This window comes from Phacochoerus africanus, chromosome X (assembly GCF_016906955.1).
Source record: "Phacochoerus africanus isolate WHEZ1 chromosome X, ROS_Pafr_v1, whole genome shotgun sequence".
Lineage (NCBI taxonomy): Eukaryota > Metazoa > Chordata > Mammalia > Artiodactyla > Suidae > Phacochoerus > Phacochoerus africanus.
The window spans coordinates 99,074,067-99,093,875 of NC_062560.1; the positions used below are offsets into that span (position 1 = coordinate 99,074,067).

General features: G+C 39.4%; 1 protein-coding gene and 1 pseudogene across 2 annotated transcripts in view; one reads left to right on the forward strand and one right to left on the reverse strand.

Annotated features, from left to right (window-relative positions):
• Window positions 1–19,809, forward strand: part of PLS3 (plastin 3) — an 86,756-nt gene that overhangs the window by 13,442 nt on the left and 53,505 nt on the right. The gene's annotated exons all lie outside the window — the stretch shown is intronic.
• LOC125118104 (ferritin light chain-like) lies at window positions 11,234–11,719 on the reverse strand (annotated as a pseudogene).

Below are 19,809 nucleotides of genomic sequence, written 5' to 3' on the forward strand. Positions count from 1 at the left end.
CTCCACTTTTTGGCTATTATGGATAACGGGACATATTAACATTAAATGTCTAATAGGTCAGCTAATGAGTTAGAAGTGGTACTGACAAGATAACATTTCATTTATCACTACTCTTGCTGTTTATGTAAATCCTTACTTTGACTCAGCAGTATTGATTTCTGTATCTAAGTGTAGCTAAATTATTCTTGTTTCCTGATGCCTAATAGTTTATTATCATTAAGTTGTTCCTAATACTACCATTTTCCGTACTAATGTTTTTACTTGACTTATGGAAAGCCAGTAAAAAGTTCATAATCACCCTTTTTAAACTTGTATAATAGATTTATCCAAAATTCCTTGTTTATGCATATTTATCAAATACCTAATGGAAGGAACAAAAGTAAGCAGTATTAGGTATTGCAGAAGTAAATGATAAATGCTTTGAAATACCATGTCAACCTAAAGCATTATTGAGCACATCAAATATATTTTTTAGTTTACTCTTCAAATATGAAATGTATTCACAGAACAAAATTCAAAAGTTATAAGAGATCATAAAAAAAGGAAAGAAAACTCCTGCCCCTGATTGCAGTCCCCCATTTGCCTCCCCAGGAGGTGGCCATTAGTACTAGCTTCTTGTGTATCCATGCAGAAATAACACTGAGTACATTTGACACTTGACATTTTTATGAGCTTGGTGTTGTACAGTTAGAAAGTACAGCAGTGGGAGTTCCTGTCATGGCTCAGCGGTAACGAACCCAACCAGTGTTCATGAGAATGCGGGTTCGATCTCTGTCCCTGCTCAGTAGGTTAAGGATCCAGTGTTACCGAAAGCTGTGGTGTAGGTCACTGATGAGGCTCAGATCCTGTGTTGCTGTGGCTGTGGGGCACGCCAGCAGCTGCAGCTCTGATTTGACTCCTAGCCTAGGAACGTCCATATGCTACAGGTGTGGCCCTAAAAAGCAAAAAAAAAAAAAAAGTACAGTATTAACTTTTTGAGGGAATCTTTACTTTTTTGGCTTTTTAGGGATGAACACGAGAAGGCAGGATTATTCAAGAGTGAGTGAAAAGAATCACCTTCAGTTACAGATCAGAGTTTTTCGTTCAAGCGCCCTTCACCCCTCATTCACCTGCATAGCATCAGGTCAGAATAGCTAACGACACCTAGAACTGACCTCTGCCATTATCTTTTGTATCAGCCCACAGAGAAATTTCTCGACCCAGTTCCCTTACTCTTCTGGGCAACTGGCACCTTGCAGGCCCACTAGAAAAGGATAGGCGTCCCTCAGAGAGGAGGGCTGTAGTTCAGTCAAGAAAAGATACAATTTCCAGGAGACCCATTTAGAACTTCCTATTTAATCACTTAATTGACTTAACAGGCCTTTATTATCACAGTATTCTAGGCACTGTTATCACTAATGTAAATAAAATAATGTGCCATCATTTGAAGAGCTCAGAGTCTGGTTAGCCACTGATTTTTACAGATGAGGTAAATAGAGATCTAATTGATTTTGATCGCTCCAGCATGCAGTGGTCAAGAACAGTGCTGGGGGATGGGGTCTCTTGATGGCTAATACATCACTCTTCTTGCCATAAAGTTAAACACCTCATCCAGAATCCAACGTTGTTTAATAGGAATGCTTATTCCTCCCTGAATCAACTTACACTAACTGGAGCTTTCTTTTAAATGTTAACAAAATGTCAGATGCCATGTCATTAAAGTCAACACAAACTCTGAAACTCACTTCACCTATAACCTAATCAGCTTGGTTAAACTCGACCAACTCTTGCATCGCTAATGGGAAGTTCCTTAGCAATAGCTTTAAAGTGGTAAATTATTTTCTAGGTTTTATCTTCAAAGGACTCTTATGCTTACAAGCCTGCCGTCCTAATCACTGATCTTAAAGAGATTCCTACACTGTCTTGATCCAGAAGATTTTGAGGAGTTGCTGCTGTGGCACAGTGGATTAAGGCATTGGTCTCTGCGGTGGCTGGGGTCACAGATGCAGCTCAGATTCGGGGTTTTTTTGTTTTGTTTTGGGGGTTTTGTTTGTTTTGTTTTGCTTTTAAGGGCCATGGTATATGGAGGCTCCCAGGCTAGGGACAAATCCGAGCTGCAGCTGCTGGTCTACACCACATCCACAGCAACGCGAGATCCACGCCAAGTCTGTGACCTACAGTGCAGCTCTCGGCAACACTGGAGCCTTAGCCCACTGAGCTAGGCCGGGGATCAAAACCGCATCGTCATGGATACTAGTTGGGTTCGTTACTGTTGCGCTGCAATGGGAACTCCTGGATTGTTATTTAATATTGAGTTTTGAAAGGTATAGATTTGTACCTGTTTCCTCCTAGTCTGTAGCTTGTCTTTCGATCCTCTGACCAAGGTCTTTGACACAACAAAATTATTTATTTTGACAATATTTCCTTTCATGGATTGTCTTTCTGGTGTCATGTCTAAGGCCTCCTCATCAAACATGGTTCCTGATGAATTAAAAAAATTTTTTTTCTAAAGTTTTATGGTGTTATGTTTTACATTTAAGTCTGTGGTTCATTTTGAGTTAATTTTTGTGTGTGTTTACACAAAATGAGGTTTAGCTCAAAGTTCTTTTTTTTTCCCCCTTATGATTGTCCAGTTTCTCCAGCACCTTTCCTCCACTGATGTGCTTTTGCACCACTGTCAAAAATCAATTGAGCATATTTTTGTAGGTCTATTTCTGTATTGTCTAGCCTGTTCCATTGTTGTGTATGTGTTGCTCTGTAACCACACTCTCTTGATTGCTATAGCTATACGAGGTATGACAACACCAGGCAGAGTGAGTCCGCTCTATTTTTTTTACTATATTCACCTGTTCTGTTTCCTTTCATGTAAATTTTTAGAATAAGCTGGTCTATAACTGCCAAAAAACTATGCTGTCGATAGGAATTGCATTAATAAATTAGAATTTTGAGATTGCATATATAATGCTAGTGAAGTTAAAATGGTAATTCTATAAAGGAAGACAATTTAATTTCTTCTGTAGTCTCATGCTAGGTCTTTTTTTCTAAAGTGATGCCTATTTTGTATGATTTTTAGGTCATTGAACAAGTATTAATTGGTCATTTCTCTTCAGAGATAACATGGATGTCTTTTTTTTCCCACTGCCAAAATTGAAACTTTTATTTTTTTCCCCCAAAGGAATGACACATTCTTGATTCAGATATATAACTTTCAAGTTCTAAAACATTGATATGTTTTTGAATTTTAAAATTATTTGGGAGTTCCCGTCGTGGCGCAGTGGTTAACGAATCCGACTAGGAACCATGAGGTTGCGGGTTCGGTCCCTGCCCTTGCTCAGTGGGTTAAGGGTCCGGCGTTGCCGTGAGCTGTGGTGTAGGTCGCAGATGCGGCTCGGATCCCGCGTTGCTGTGGCTCTGGCGTAGGCCAGTGGCTACAGCTCCGATTCAACCCCTAGCCTGGGAACCTCCACATGCCGCAGGAGCGGCCCAAAGAAATAGCAAAAAGACAAAAAAAATAAATAAATAAAATTATTTGAAGAGTTATTTCCAAAATTTTTAAAGACCCCTCCTACCCTTATTTTTCTGTTTACAAGACTCCTGAATCTATTGTTCTTCCTTAAGGAAAATATAGTTTACCTCTTCTGTTGTTGCAAACAAGTGCGTTTCCCCAAATAGCAAAGTAGAATGTACCACTTAATTACTGGGCTTTAGGGTATTGGAGTTTGGGATGTGTTTGTTATTCGTGAATAGTAAATCAAAAGTTTTTAAGGAAAAACTTGTGTGCATTCTCATGATTTGTCAGAATCTTTGATTCTAAAAAATAAAATCTTAAAACATAAAAAGAATCTGGTAAACCTCTTAATTCAAAAAGGGCACTTAAAAACTTTCTTTTGGGGTACAAAAAAGAGTGAGAGAACTGTTAAACTGATTAGGACTGAAGAAGAAAGCAAGCAGAAATGTCACCTTGTTGCTTTGGGGTGTGGCAAAAGTAAAAGAGATCATGCTTTCACTTCTGTCTTGCTTTCTCAAGATAAAGCTTTTCCACCCTTCTTTCTACTTCATGGTCCAGGATGGAGGCACCAAAAAAACCTGGCTCTCTTTCCCATCCTGTTTATAGTCTAAATTGGCTTTTATTGTTTTAATAAATATATCACTGGTGGCCTATAACATTATGAATATGGTATTAAGTGGTTACACTCATAAAGCAGGAATTTGAAAATCACAGTCCAGTTAGACTACCTTAAACACAATTAATACAATTCCTTCTCAATCAGGAAAACTTACCTAAGTTACTCTGTGTGGCCCATAGTTTTAGTGTAATTATTTCAGTGAAATTTACTACCAGTAAGATCAGTGATTTGTTTCTTCCCCACCTACTCCTAACTTTGTTGAGTAGTACTCACAGCTACAGCAAAACCTGTCTTGAGGTGGAAAAACAGTGTAAATTTAAGGAAGAGTGCCGTATAGTGGTACTCTTCATAAACAGATATTCCAGTTTTTTTCTTCACATGTAGCTTATATGCATTTTTTTGGTATTTGATCTGATGAGAGACTTTTTTTTTTTTTCTTTTTTGGCCATCCCACAGCATATGGAGTTCCCAGGCAAGGGTTCAGATCTGAGCCACAGTTGCCACCTAAGCAACTGCGGATCCTTAACCTGACTCCTTAACCCACTGTGCTGGGCATTGAACCTGCATCCCAGAGCTTCCAAGACAAGGCAGATCCCATCATGCCACAGTGGGAACTCCTAATGAGAGACTTTTAAAAGCTTATTCTCTAAAGCAGTGAATTCCCAGAGCCAGTGAGCCCATCATAGTCTACCCCATCAAAAGAATCCTGCTATGGAGTTCCCGTCGTGGCACAGTGGTTAACGAATCCGACTAGGAACCATGAGGTTTGTGGGTTCGATCCCTGGCCTTGCTCAGTGGGTTAAGAATCCGGCGTTGCCATGAGCTGTGGTGTGGGTTGCAGATGCGGCTCGGATCCCGCATTGCTGTGGCCCTGGTGTAGGCCAGTGGCTACAGGTCCGATTAGACCCCTAGCCTGGGAACCTCCATATGCCGCTGGAGTGGCTCAAGAAAAGGCAAAAAGACAAAAAAAAAAAAAAAAGAATCCTGCTAATGGCTTTAGCCAGTTTCTGAAGTACCAGGGAGAGGGAGAAGCTGGGAGAAGGAAGAAGTTGCTCTCTTGTATGGATGACTTTTTGCTAACAATATGATTTTTAGCAAGTGAAGGCCACAAAAGCCGATTGATTTGTGGCAGAATTAGTTATAATGAGACTGTTTAGCTGTACCAGGTTAGCAGACTGCCAAATAAAATACTGAGCAAGCAAGACTGGTCAGTTACAATTCAGCCTCTAGAAATCTGAGCCAGCATAGTGTTATGTTTATGGATTCAGTTCCATCCTCAAAGAAATACAGTCGAGTATCTCAGCAAAAAATAAAATAGAAGTTATGGAGCATCTCCCAGACATTTGAATAGTAAGGGCATATAACACTGTATGAGACCACGCTATTTTTGCAGCCAATCTTAAGCATAAATCTACATTGTATTCAGGATGCTGTGTTGGGCCAAACTTAACAATGACCATTATGTGTAGAAAATAGCAACCATTGTTGTTGCATTAAACTCTCTGGAGATTAAAAAACATTTTTAATTAACCTAATAAAACCTTAATGGCAACATGAGCAAAGGAATTTACATAACCAGAGAAGAATGGGTAGAAGTAGAAAATATAGTGCAATTGTTGCCTTATACCAGGCAAAGGAACCCTAAGCCATGTGACGCTGGTGACTGTTTATTTGCCTAAAAAAGAAATTCCAGAAGTGTGCACACTCACACACATATTTGGATTTTTCAGCTAAATCTTTAAATGGGCTGTTACATGACAAGCTCCCAAAGAAATGGAATTAATTTGTGTTGTGTTTTGAAAGTATATATGAATGTGTTTGCAAGAATTACATGGACGATAAATTAGACTGACAGAGTGCTTGGTGGTTCTTGAAGTGAATATTGGCGATCTTAGAGACATTTTATTCGACAACAAGGCAACAGTTTTTCCCTGGGAACACGTCTCCACAGTAAAAGCGGAAGTCAGAAAATATTCCACATGCAGATATATCTGAACCTCTTCATTTAACACTTTGAAGTGATAGCAACATCTGGTAACAAGTAGAAACCAGCGCCTTATGAACGATGGCTTCATGTTACCACTTCATCTGAATTAGTCATTTAAAAGGGTTTTATAAGTCTTCCTAAGAACTGACAAGGTTAATCTTGGACTAGGGCAGGCAGACAGGAAATGCTGAAGCGGCTCTTTCTTTTGAAGATTTTGTGATTCCTTGTGAGGTCAAAAAGTTGTTTTAAAATTTAGAGAGCTAAAGCACTGAGATCTTGACAGTTAAGTGAGATTTTTCTTCTTTTTTTTCTTTGTGTCCAAGTCTGGGGGAAAACTTGATGAAGTTTGGAGTTCTTTATACTTTTGATTCCACTTTTCTCTGAAATGCCTTTATTTTCTAAAAGTGGAGAATTAGAAAATCACTTCAATTGCCAAATATGATCATGGATTCAGTGCCATTAGAAAGATTAAACCTACCATTTCTTTGGCTAGATTAGCTCTCAGGAATCATCCTATTCCCTAGAGTTGCCCAATGGGACAAGAGTAGCTCTCTTTTATGTTTATGTGATTTGCATTAAAAGTGCCAAAAGTTTGCTCTTGATTATGTAATAAACCACTATAGCAAGTGACAGCTTAATTCCTTTAGGGTGTAATGTTATTATCATATATTTAATAGATACTTTTTTTTAATTTGAAAGTAAATATTTACTCCTGAATTTTTTCTTTGATCTTCTTGAGACGTAATTGACATACAGTACTGTTCAGGGTGTACAGTGTGATGATTTTACTTAACATAAATCGTGAAATGATCATCACAGTAAGTTAAATGAACTTCTGTCATCTCATATAGGTACAAAATTAAAGAAATAGAAAAACCTTTTTTCCTTGTGATGAGGATTCTTAGGATTTGCTCTCTTAACTTTCACATATAACATACAGCCATGTTCATTACATTTCTTACATTGAACCTTACATCCCTAGTACTTATTTATCTTACAGCTGGAAGTTTGTACCTTTTGATTGCCTTCATTCATTCCCCTCTCCCCCAACCCTCCTTAACAGATTCTTATTGAGTGCCTACTGTGTGCCAGGCACTCTTCTAGGTGCTTGAAATAGATTGGTGAACAAAGACAAATCGCTGTCCTCATAGAGCTTAATAAATATTAAAGATGAAAACGGTAGAGCAATTTTCAATCATTTAATGCTCTCACTCAGCTTTTAAAGACCTACATTGAATGTGTTTTGAGAACTCTTGCATATTGTACCTGAGGTTGGACTAGGGAAAAATTGACAGTTTGTTTGAAATATATGGCAATAAGCTGGAAACTGATTAAAATTAAAGTCCATATTTGATTTTTTGATTCTGGCTTTTATTTTTCATTTATCAGCATTATAAATGGACTCCTAGAGTAACTGAAGAATGTTACTGATTTAACCTGTGGATTTATTCTTTAGGGTGGTCTTAATTTATAGGGGGGAGGGTGTTTGTGGGTGGATACAGTAGCCGTGGAAATTAAAACATGGCATTCGTGAACATTGTCTTCTGTCACTTGAAGAATTATAGAATACTTAATGTATTCGTGTTCACTATGGAAAATGAATGTATTACTCAGTTATTTTTGCATATGTGAGTAGTACAAGAGCTGACTCAAAGGAGATGACATGATGGTTCCTGTCCTGAAGTGAAATAAGATGATGGGGTTGTGTTGGAAAAATGATGTGGTCATGCCCATATTTGTTCACATCGCTTGTTCCTTTCCTTTTATAGAGGAAAACCAAAGGGAGTCTCATTTCTTATTTTTTACGTTTCCTTTTTGTATTTTCATGCCATCCCCCCCTTTTATTTCCCCTTAAAATTGCACGATCATGATTTGCAATTCAGTTTGCACAAGTCGTGCTTTGCTATATAAAATATATAAGTACCTCTTAGAATGGTCATAGTGGAGACGTTATACCCATTTTATGGGATTGATTATATATGTGGACACAGCCACTCTGAGCTCCTTGGGTATAAAAGGCACGTTTCATAAATCTATTTCCCAACGCCATAGCGAAGTGCCTTTTACAGCGTAGATGTTCATTCAGTGTTTGTCTAATGAATGGATACAAGTCAGGAATTCTATTTTTGCTTTCCAAAATACCAAACACTTTCTTATAAGCGCACAGAACTTTTTAAAAACTTTTCAAAAAAATTTTTATGGCCACATCCATGGCATGTGGAAGTTGCTGGGCCAGGGATTGAATCTGAGCTGCAGCTGCCAGCAATGCCAGATCCTTTAACCCACTGCACTGGGCCAGGGAGCAAACCTTTGCCTCTGCAGCAACCTGAGCTGCTGCAGTCAGATTCTTAACCTACTGTATCACAGCTGGAACTCCCTTTAAAACTTTATGGGGAGTTCTCACTGTGGCTCAATGGGTTAAGGACCTTATGTTGTCTTTGTGAGCATACAGTTTTGATCCCTGGCCTCATTCAGTGGGTTAAGGATCTGGCATTGCTGCAAGCTGCGGCATAGGTTGCAGATGTGGCTCAGATCCAGTGTTTCCATGGTGTGGCATAGGCCACAGCTGCAGCTCCAATTCAACCCCTAGCCTGGAAACTTCCACATGCCACAGGGGTGGCTGTAAAAAAAAAAAGAAGAAGAAGAAACCAGCGATAACAGAAAAAATAAAAATCATTATTAAAAAAAAGAAACATTTTTATGGAAAACTTCAAACATAAGGACCACCCCCAGTTTCAACAGTTTATCAATAGTTGATGTTCTCGTATTTCATCTTTTCTTTCCTCTTTTTTATTTCTTGAGATTTGCTTTAAAATAGCCCACATATTATTTTAAACATAAATAGTATGGTGCACTAGTATTTACTAATTTAAAATAGTAATAATATAAAATATAATTTCTGCATTTCATACAGAGTTTAACTTCCAAACCCTTTCTGTTCTAGTGTATGTGTCAGAGAAGGAAACTTACTGATTATCGGAAGAAAAATATGGTTTGCTACATATGAGCTGAATGTTTTCAAGTAGTTTTGTAACAAATATATTGCCTTAATCTTTTAAAAAGCGTGTTAAATGGTGTGAAATCACCATCACAACCAGGATAATAAACATACCTACCACCCTCAAAGAAAATGTATTAAATGGGTGTTCCCCAGTGGCCTAACGGTTAAGGATTCAGCATCACTGCTTATGGCTTGGGTTCAGTCCCTGGCCTAGGAGCTTCCACGTGCCACAGGCACGACCCCCCAAGAAAAGTATTAAAAGTTTCTAAAAACTATATTCTCATGATGAGTTACTGTCTTGTGGGCATGAAGCTGATTCTGCAAAATATTCTTTTTTTTTTTTTTTGTCTTTTTGCCATTTCTTGGGCCGCTCTCGCGGCACATGGAGGTTCCCAGACTAGGGGTCCTATGCCAGAACCACAGCAACGCGGGATCCAAGCCACGGCTGCAACCTATACCACAGCTCACGGCAACGCCAGATCCTTAACCCACTGAGTAAGGGCAGGGATCGAACCTGCAACCTCATGGTTCCTAGTCAGATTCGTTAACCGCTGCACCACGACGGGAACTCCTGCAAAATATTCTTTGGAGTAGATGAGTTGTATAGATTGGTCCCCTCAGAAGTGATATTAATCAATTTTTCTTTTCATAATTCAGCACCACAGAATTCACAATAAAACCTATTCTGGTAATTGCATTCTCAGTTTAAAATTTTCTTGTTAAAAACCTATGGACCGTATGTTTTTTGTCCCTCTAAAATTGGATGGCTCCATCATAAATATTGCTAAATAAAGCACCAGTTCTCAATAAAAAAAAAAGTATGTCATCTAGTCCCTTGGAGATCAAAATTACTTGCATAATAACACTAAGATGTTCTTTGCTTTTTCACTGTATTGACAAAAGCCATGGTAGTTTTGCTGGTGCCTCAGAATGCAAGGCAGCAGCCCTACACTGTATTAGTAATCTTCAACACCATACCCTTCCTTTTAGAAAAGGACCTACAACATGCAGTTCATTAATGAATGTCCTTGATGAAGGAGGAAAAAAATAATTTTATTAAATCTAGACTCTTGGGTATACATCTTTTCAATATTCTGTGTGATGAAATGGAAGGTACATAAAAAGCATTCCTGCTGCATATGGATATACAGTGATTGTCTTAAGGAAAAGCACTTGTGCCATTGTTTGAGTTGCAAGCTAAACTAGCCGCATATTTAAATAATAGAAAATCATTTTTACTTGCAAGATCGAATGACACATTAACTGATTATTGGGACCCGAGATAATTTTATCAAAAATGAACCAAGTGTGCTAGTCACTGCAGGGAAAACAGTTGAGAGTATTTGTTGCCAATGATAGAGATTTCAAGCAAAAATGCAAATTCTTGAAAGCTTGCATCAGCCATCTCGAATCAATACTTAAGACTAATGAGATTGGTGGTGTTTTTAATGACAGTGATTTTGTTAGATATTGTAAAATGAAGTGTGACAACATTGGGAAGATCTGTATTGGTCAAACAGTATTGTTCCAGATGACCAGTGCATGATGTTATGAAATCAAGCATGGGTAAAAGGTCTATTTAAAGTGCAAGATAAACCAATGGATTTTAGTGCAACAGAGTACCAAAGAAAAGTCATTGATCCAGTATCAGGTTCCACACTGCAACTAGCATTTAAGAAACTATCATCATTTCTCCAGTTTTGGCATAGTCTTATAATGAAGAATATTGGTAATTATCTGGAAAGGCTCTTAAACCTCTCCCTTTTTCAAAAAATCTGTGGGAGGCCATGCTTTCTTCATATACTTGAATCAAAACAACATATTGCAACAGACTGAATGCAGAAGCAGATAGGAAAATCCAGCTGTCATTGTGTTAAATTAGGCAAAAATGTAAACAATGTACTCTTCTCACTTTTCTTTTTTCTTTTTTTTTGGCTGCAAAAAGCTTTGCTGTTTCCATTTGGTCTACAGCTTGGGTGAGGGCCCCAGGGTGATTGATTACAAAGCTGCCTACTGGCTGCAGGGAAAGGCCATTACACCTGGGGGGCAGAGGGGCCCCTCAAAGGCCGCTGGGCTCCAGAGGCTCTGATCTCTGTAGGAGGGGGAGCCTTTCTACAGCACTGCCTGGGGGCGGACAGCCTAGAGGGTGCGGGGTGGGGGAGGGGGTGGGGGTGGGGGGTTGGTCAGGTGGTCGCCATCTTCTTGATGCGTTTCACCTGCTCATCCCGAAGCGGCTCTCCAGGAAGTCACAGAGTTGGGGTTGTGCAGGCTGGAACCCAGGGTGTGCAGATCCACAAGGGCCTGGCTCAGGGACTTCTCCAGGGCTGTGGCAATTTCCATCGTGTCCGGGGTTTTTACCCCATTCATCTTGGGACAGCTTCTGCACCTCCTGGAAGAGGGCGTGGCCACCACACTGGTTTTGCATCTTCAGGAGACACTGGGTGCCCTTGAGCCACTCCTCAGCTGAATCACAGAAGGTACCCACACCCTCTAGAACCACATCACCACGGTGGAAATAGAAGCCCAGAGAAAGGTAGGTGTAGGAGGACCCAGATGCAGGTCCACCCCGCAGTTGACCGCAGCCTCCAGCCTTGTGGAATAATTCTGACAAATATACGAGCTCATGGTTGAGCAGCCCTAAGGAGCTCAGCTCCAAAAAACGGTGTTGGCCGGTTCTGGAGACTAAGGAGGGCTGAGTGGTTGGTTCCTAAAGTTGCTACTTCAGAAGTTCAAGGGTAATGGGAGGCTGGAAGAAGTGGCATCCGTGGGTCTCTTCCCTTCAAACACGGTTGAAGCAAGAGACAGATCCCCAGGGGCTTGGCCTCGTCCCACTAAATATTTTACAAATAGATTTTTCACTTAAATGTTGCATTAGCATGCAATGAGTTTACTGTTGTTTTTCCAAGAAATATCTTTAAAATATCCTAGTTGTAGTTTCTAATATGATAAAGCCACTGATAGATCTAAACCACATATCCAAAACCTCTTTGGGGTCCTCACGTTCTGAGGCCAAAAAATTTAGAAACTGCTGAGTTCAGTTGGTTGGGTTTTTAAAAATATTATTTCTGGTCCTTCTTTTCCTTTTTCCTATCTTTTTTTTTTTTTGAATGAGAGAACCTCAGGATAGGAAGGTGTAGAATATATGAGTTATTTCTTTGTATGATTTTATTAGCTATGACCAGAACACAGATGTCTCCCCCCAGTTTCATTAAGATATAATTGACATATAACATCGTATTATGTGAAGGTGTACAATGTGATGATTTAATATATTTATATATTGTGAAATGATTACTCCAGTAAGTCTAATTAACATGCACCACCCCACATAGATATACTTTTTTTGTTGTTGTGAGAACTTTTAAGGTCTACTCTTAGCAACTTTGAAATAAACAATTCACTATTGTTAACTCCATATACTCACCACAGATGTCTTTTTAAGTCAGTTCCCTACCCCATGTATAAAAGTTGATAATTTTTGGAGGACCTGTGCTTAAATCCTTCTATTTATTTCAATTTTTTGTTTTAGTGCGTTAGGACAAGGTATATAATTTAATACATAATAAGACATGCTATTTTATTTTTGACTTTCGTCTTTTTAGGGCCGCTTCCCGCGGCATGTGGAGGTTCCCAGGCTAGGGGTCCAATTGGAGCTGTTGCTGCCAGCCTATGCCACAGCCACAGCAATGCCAGATCTGAGCCGCGTCTTCGAGCTACACCACAGCTCGTGGCAACACGGGATCCTTGACCCACTGAGCAAGACCAGGGATTGAGCCCATAACCTCATGGTTCCTGGTCAGATTCTTTTCCACTGTGCCACGACGAGAACTCTAAGACATCCTATTTTAAAATGTGGATTAGTTTATTATGCAAGGACAGAGCTAATTAACATTTGCTGTTGGGAAGGCATCCCTTGGAATATTGAATTTAAGGTATTTTGTGGCTTATTTTCCCCCCAGATCATCACATAAACTAGATCTACTTGATTGTTAAAACTGACCCATCCACACAACAGGAAGTTTGTGCCTAATACTGTGCCTAGTATAAATCCTAAAATTTCCAGTATAGTCTGAAATTACAGTAGGGATATCCTCTGTGTTAATTTGGTGCTTATTTTATGTTGGATCCCTTTGCTTCAATGGTTTACACACTGTGGGTGTTATTTTTTTGTTTGCTTTATAAGTCATGAAGTTTGGTAAAATCTTGTCCCATTAAAGGACAATAGATCAGTGTTATTGAGGTGTGGCATTAAACACAGTGGGAGAGGCCTCCGTTGTACATGTCACACATGGAAAGAATATACACAGTACTGGGTGTGGTGGGGAGAGCATGACATTTGAATGAAAGTTGGAAGAGACTTTTAAACTACTGTGTCTAGGTCTTGGATCCTAACTGCATATTACACCGATATGTCCATGAAACTCTCATGCAACTTTGGGTGTGCCTCTTTCTTTCCTTTCCACCCTGAGGTGTGTGTGTGTCCACAGGTGCATGTGTGTGAACTTTTAATTTCACGGATTTTCTTTTTTTTTTGCTTTTTTTTAGGGCTGCACCTGCGGCATATGAAGGTTCCCAGGCTAGGGGTCTAATCAGAGCTACAGCTTTCCGCCTACACCACAGCCCCAGCAAGACCAGATCCGAGCCATGTCTGCAACCTGTACCATAGCTCACGGCAATACCGGATCCTTAACCAACTGATCAAGGCCAAGGATCAAACATGCAACCTCCTGGTTCCTAGTCGGGTTCATTTTAGCTGTGCTACTTTGGAACTCCGATGGATTATTTTTTTGTAACATCTGAGATAGAGAGCGTTTATGAGCTTTATGTGTACAGATAAAACATAGGTTAAATTTGGAGTTTCCTGGTGGCTCAGTGGGTTAAGGATCTGGCATAGTCACTGCTATGGCTCTGGCTCAGATTGAATCCCTAGCCTGGGAACTTCTACATGCTGTGAAAGCAGCCAAAAGAAGGAAACCCCCCCCCAAAAAAAAAAACATGGGTTGGTTTCTATCGGCTTTCCCCAACATTCATCATGATAAATTTGGAGTGCAATGTAAAAGTTGTTTTCATTCTGTGGCCTTCTTATAAAAATGTGAACTGTATTACACAACTCTGGCCACCATCTTCTATTCCTAAGCCAATTTTCATTACCTATAGTAAAAACAGAGATGCTGTTCACACACAGTCACACACATGCACATACACAAACACCAGTGCCCACCCCCCTTGGCCCCACACACCGCACTGGCTGAACTATTGATGTGATAAAAAACAGTCTTTTAGGAAATGCCCTGGTATTTGCTAAGTGGAAGATGTCCCTTTTTAAAGGGTGTCTCCATGCCTAGAACTTTTACCACAGTAGTTTGCAGTTGAAATGAATTCTGTTTTGTTAATGGTGAATAGATGCTAAAGTCAGTGAATGATTTGGTGTCATTTCATAGTAATCAAACATTAGTCTTGGAGTTTGGAAAGCTAGAAAATAGATATTCCAGATGACCAAGAAAGGGAAACTCAAGGACGCTGTTTCTGGGTAGCAAGACATTGAAGAAGTTCATAGCCCTTGGGACAGACCCATCTTAGTATTTTGAAGTAGCAAGGATGGCTAAAGAAAAGGTAAGGCTGTGGAAACCCAACATTTCTGGTCTGATACTGATACTGTCTTCTTACCTGAGGCAATTGCGTGTGTCCCGGTTTCCTCTGGAATTGCAAGATTATAATAACACGTATACCCTTTCTTCCAGTTAGTTCAAAGTGCTTTAGCGTTATTTCCTACCTCACATAGTCCCTGCTGGGCCACAGGCAGCCAGTGCTATGCTTGTTTTTCAGATGGCGAAACTGAGATTTGGGAACGTTGAAGAGGCTTCACATAGTGAGTCAGCAGTGAAGACAGATGGAAAAATACTTCCTCTGGCTGCTGAAGCTCTATTCCTTCTGTTCTGGATTGTGTTGCCTTTTGATACTTCATGCAGTTTTTGTGATTGATGAAATAAAGTGCTCCCATTAAGGAGACAGTGTAATCCAGTGTCTGCTAATGGTGGTTAGTGATGAGGACAGGAGAACGCTTTGCCTCCTAATGTAGGCTATCCCGATCCTTTTTACAAGTGGTCGCAATGTGAGTCACCTCCTATTCTGAGAATTCAATACATTGTCATAAAACGCTTTTCTTTGTTCTATATTATTCATAAAGGACTGGAAGATCTATTATCTCACTTTCGTAGAGCAGATGGTACTATGCACATTACATCCCAGGCAGATTATAACAGTGGCCACTGCTTACTGAGTACCTTGCTAGAGCCAGACCCTCTTATGCACTTATCTCATTTAATCATCATTGCAGTCCTGTGAAGTATGTGGAATTAGCTCCACTTTTATGGATATGAACCTGAGGCTCAGAGAAGCTGAGTGATTTGTTCAAGGTCACGCAGACTTCAAGTCTGTCAGACTCCTAAGACTGATGCCCCCATTGCGCTTCATTTCCTCTCCAATGATTGACGTGCCCTACGTCAATATTAGAAATGGTCTCCTGAGCTTAGCACAGTTCTCCTATTGATTTGTTTGTTGTTCATTCCCATAAAGGGCACTCACAACTAACCCATTGCTTCATTTAGCAATTAAATGATTAGAATTGCTAGACCAGTTAAAAAACAGATTTCAATAATAAGAATATGGCGGTTATCACATATCTCATGCTTACCATGTGCCAGGCTGTCGTATAAAATTTGAACAATCAAGTCATTTAAGCATCACAGCAATATACAAAATAGTTACTATTATGTGATGTAGTTACTGTTATCATCCTCGGATGAGAAAACAGAGGCACAAGAGCGTCAACAATTTGCCCAAGGACAACGTAGAAAATTGCGGAGACAGGATCTGAACCCAGCCCTGGCTCCAGAGCTCTGAGCTACTCAGTAGTACTACCTCGCAATAGAAAATTTGGTTCAGCAAGTATTGGCTTAGTTCCTGTATGCTGGGCTGGTGGAAAATATAGTTCCTACACTTAATAGCTTACATTTTGAACAGAAAATAAGACGTGGGTAGTTGCAAGTGAATGCTCCAACACCTAGCATATGCAGTGTGAGTGTCGTATGAAGACATGAATAAGTATGGTTTGAGATGAATAACAGAACATAAGTGGTCTGAGGCAATTCGTTTGCCTTTCTAAGTAATGTACTTTCCTATGGGTGAGTGACTTGGTGTCTGGGGAGAAGCTGGTTCCATGTGTTCTAAAATAAGCAGGTTACTTGGCGAATGTTCAAACTTTAAATAGGTATGTGGGTTGTAGCTATTTGACCTGAACCAACTTTAAATTCCCTTGTGTTCTTGCATGATTTCAGTGGAGCTGGAGTGAACATATTCATTGCTCTCTAAATGTTGTGAAGTTAGAAGCTATGAATACTTGGCAAAATACTGGGAGGCTGACTGGAAGGGGATTCATAAGTATTATATCATTCTTTTGTCAGGGTGTTCTCCTTCTCTAGCAGGAAGTGTTATGACTTGCTTTCTAAACTTGCAATTCTGAGAAGAATGTTGGGTTTCCAGATTGGCGTTCTGGGCGTGGGAGGTTCCTTCTATTAGTGCTGCGGGAAAGAAACAGGTTTGCTCTCGTCCCAGAGGGTAACGATTTTAATATTATTTGGTTAGGCTCAGACCTTTATATTATGGAATATTTACCAGAAATCTATTTAAAAATCTTAAAATCCTTATTATGTGTTTGGGTAAACGTTTGGAGACACTTTCTAAATCTTAGGTAGTCAGGGAGAAGCAAATTGGTTTTATGAGACATTTTTGAAGTTTTGGATCTAACTTGTTATCTATCTATTTATATATAACCTGTCTTGGGAAATATTTTAGGGACTTTTTCCTTTTTAAAAATTGATTTCAAAATCCTAATTCTGTAGTGGTATCTATCAAGTTAGATGTCCAAAGGTTTAGGTGACTGTTACTTTGTATCTTGGGATGGGGGTGGAAGTGGGGCTGGGGATGAGATTTCAAATGCCTTTGCTCCCTGTTAAATGGTTATTCAAAATTTTGTGAAGTAGATGTCGAGGGTAGCTGTCAGGACAGACCATGACAAACAGACCGGTACTCTTACAAAGTAACCTATGACAAAGAGTTGTCCTGGTGTTTATTCATACTTTCCAAAATACATGGAAATCGCTAGAGATGAGATTTTGGTGGTGTTCTTATAACATGGTAATGATAGTGATTTCTGCTGCTCAGAAACTCACCAGGGTTTTCCATCACGTGGTCATCATATGTTTTATTCCCATTTTAATATAGGTAGATAGTTAAATCTCAACTCTGAATCAAGGGTAACCTCTCAAATTACTTGTACTTACTATACCCCTATTAGGTAAAAATTGAAGTATGAAAGAAAAGAATCTAGTTTTCTCAGTTAACAACTATTTTTTTTCCTTTGCTTTTTAGGGCCACACCTGTGGCATATGGAAGTTCCCAGCCTAGGGGTTGAATCAGAGCTACAGCTGCTGGCCTACGCCACAGCCACAGCAACGTGGGATCTGAGCCACGTCTGCGACCTACACCACAGCTCACAGCAACGCCAGATCCTTAACCCATTGATCGAGGCCAGGGATGGAACCTGTAATCTCATGGTTCCTAGCTAGATTCATTTCGGCTGTGCCACAACAGGAACTTAAACAACTACTATATTTGAGAACTTACATAAGCAGGGTAAGATTGCAGGAGGCAATTTCAGTGACTGATAAGCTTTCAGCTTCACTCAAAGTCTAGGCTGAAATTTTATCTCTAGTGATTTCTGAGTTGTACATCATACCATTTTGTTTTGAGTGAACTAGTCTGATCTTGCCTTGTGAGCAATATATATACCTAAGGTTGCTCTTGGCTTCAATGCTAATTTTCATAGGGAAAGAGAATGGAAATATTCCTTAGATATGAAGGTTAATTAATTTCATTAGCAGCAGATATGCTTTTTCATAAATTAGTCCTATATTTTTGGAAAGTGTAAGCGTTTACTTAGTAAATAAGGAAAGGATTAGACTCTCTAAAAGAAGAGTATGCTATTTCAATCCTAGGAGTTAATACTTCATAGCTTTGTAACAATGAGGGAAGGAGAGTTATCACTTTGTTGTGTCTTCGGGTTTGAAATAGTATTCTTCATAACAGGAAAGGGGGTTTTTAGAATATGATTAAGCTGTACATTAAATATATACAAAACTCTTTGTCAAGAATTTAAAGAATGTCTCCAATCTGACTTAATTGATTTGAATGTTTCTATTATTGGAAAATTTATTAACCTGTTTTAAAATAGCCATTGCTTGAAGAGCTTATCTTTTTTTATTAAGACAAAAAAGAGGAAAAGAAACTTTTACTTAAAATGGAAGTGTTTGATATTTCTCCAGGAAATGACACAGGTTTGGGCACCCTTTGGGGCTTAAGTGACTCATAGGTATATCGGTACTTGAAAAAAAGATCAACGGTACTTGAAAAAAAGATCAATTCGAATCTAGCATAAGCTAGAATAGAAAAGAGGTATTTCTAGAAAATGAACTCATTTAATAGCTATGTAAAGTGAAATCACAGGATGTCTGGGATTTGCTTTAAAATAATTCTGGAGAGAGAGACAGAGGTGGGGGAGGAGCGGGGGGGGGGGTGAGAAGAAGAGAGAGGGCAGGAAGAGAGAATCATGGGAAATACCTGATAAATAAATGTAGAATCTGGATGATAGGATTTATGGGTATTTGTTGTACTGTTTTCTCTTATTTTTGTATTCATTGAAAATTTTCATAATAAAAATTTTATAGTTTTAGTTTGCAGCACTTTACATTTATTTCTAAATGATACTTTTAGCTATAAACTGCAGGTTTGCCCAAACATGATTTGTGCATGATGTGTGTTATTGTAAAGGTGAAATGTGCTGCATGATTGCCAAGTAAAAACAGTTTCTGAAAAAAAAATTGTTTGACTTTCGGCTAAATTCAAAGGACAGGTGGCAAACATCTTGAAGGGTTTTGTAGTATCTTGAAGTATTAAACAGGAGCAGATAGTTAAAGCATACCAACAGGCCAAGTACATGTGAAGAATGTGGGAAGATTCCAGCTTTCTCTATAGAGTATGCATTTTTAAATCCACGTGAGATGACTGTTTAGCCAGCGTTATGTTTAAGTCTGTTCACTTTCCCTACTTGCCAACATCAGAGTTTATTTATTCAGCAGACCTTTAGTAGGGGCTTGTCATGAGCCAGGATACAAAGTCAAATAAGATAGCAGCCCTGCTTTCCAGAAGCTCACAGACTAGCAGACTAGATCAAGAAATAGATGGTCATCACACTGCGAGGGGCCACTGGAACTGGGGAAGGGCAGTGCCTGATTAACAACCAGGACCCTATGTTGCACCTCCTTTAAAACAATCCAGGCAGAACATTTGAGGTAGTTTAATTGATCATACGTGTTCGACAAGTAGGAAGAGGGCTGACATAGCTTGGTTTAACTCTGTGTAGACCTTGTAGACCTCTTGCGTTACTTTGCAAATAATAGCCTTCTCTGCTTCCCTGCCTTTTTTTTTTTTTTTTTTTTTTAAGGGCCGCATCGGGCATATGGAAGTTCCCAAGCCATGGGCTGAATCAGAGCTACAACTACCAGCCACAGCCACAGCCACAGCAACACAGGATCCAAGCCACATCTGCGACCTACACCACACAGCTCACAGCAACGCCAGATCCTTAACCCACTGAG